Below are 1,598 nucleotides of genomic sequence, written 5' to 3'. Positions count from 1 at the left end.
TTATAATAAATCAATTCAATTATAATAGTTCAAAAACACAAATCTGCTAAATATAATAAAAAATAAATAAAAGTAATTAAATGCAATGCAATAAAATGTCATTCTAATAATTTAATGATGCAAACATCTGTTGAAATAAAATAAAAATAATATGAATAAATGTATGTAATTATACAGTGTGCAGAAACACAAATGTGCTAAATATAAAATAAAATAAATATATAAAAATAAAATGATTTAATTCAAATTTAAAAATAAAAAAAAAACATTTGGTGAAATAAAAATTATTTTAATATAATTTAATTCTAATAATTTAATAAAAAGAAATAAAATGATATTAATAAATTAATTTAATTAAACAGTGTGCATAAACACAAATTAGCATAAATAAAAAATAAAATTAATATAAATATATAAAAATAAAATGATTTTAATTTTTAATAACATTTAATAAATTTAATAACTCAAAAAACATTTGCTGAAATAAAAACAATTATAATAAATTAATTTACTTCTAATAATTTAATAATTAAAATGTTTGCTGAAATAAAATAAAAAATTATATTAATAAATTAATTTAATTATACAGCGTGCAGAAACACAAATCTGCTGAATATATAATAAATATAAATATATAAAAATTTGATAATTTAATTATAATTGAATAATTCAAAAACATTTGCTGAAGTTAAATAATTATAATAACTATTTTTAACTAATAATTCAATAAATAATTATAATAATTCATCAATTCAGAAACTCAAACCTGCAAAACATAAAAAAATTATATGTATATAAGATGTAATTCTAATAATTGAATAATTCAAAAATATCTACAGTGTGCAGAAAAAGAAATCTGCAAAATATCAAAATAAAATAAATATATAAACAAATAAATAGAACAGTTTAATTATAAATGTAATAATTCAAAAATATCTGCTGAAATAAAAAAATAATAATAATCATTTAATTATAAAAATTCAATAATTAAAAAACACAAATCTGATAAATACACAAATAACAACATAAATATAAATGTCTAAAAAATAAATTCAAATGCAAAAATAAAATCAAACATTTAATTATAATAATTAAATAATTAAATATCTGCTGCAATAAAACAAAAATAAGTATAATTAATTAATTTATAATTATAATAATATAGACGCTAATAGACAAACCACAAAACTACTATGCTTGATTATAGGGTTATTTGCATTTTATGATTGTTTTGGGAATCCATTTTTGGGTCAGATTCACCGGTCATGAGCCACAGAGGTCAGGCCACTTTGAAACGTTTGCTTTGGGAGCATAGCGTAAAGTTTATACCCCGTGTTTATATGGACAGTACTTCCTAAAAAGAAATGGGACGGGTTGCGACAAACACTTTACGAGTCAAGGTTGAAAAACACTGCAGTAATAAATCACAGCGAGTTCCCATTTGGTTTAGCGAGTTGATATGAAGCAAAACAGGATTTCAGTTCTTATCAGAGCAGCAGAGACTGTATCCTCTAACCTGAATCATACGGGGGAATTTACCTCACTATTTCCACCGCAAAACACAGAGAGAGAGAGCGCATGAACGCTTAGGATAAATG

Source organism: Sinocyclocheilus rhinocerous, unplaced genomic scaffold (genome assembly GCF_001515625.1).
Source record: "Sinocyclocheilus rhinocerous isolate Xijiao unplaced genomic scaffold, SAMN03320098_v1.1 scaffold522, whole genome shotgun sequence".
NCBI lineage: Eukaryota > Metazoa > Chordata > Actinopteri > Cypriniformes > Cyprinidae > Sinocyclocheilus > Sinocyclocheilus rhinocerous.
Note: the sequence above shows the minus strand (reverse complement) of the source record.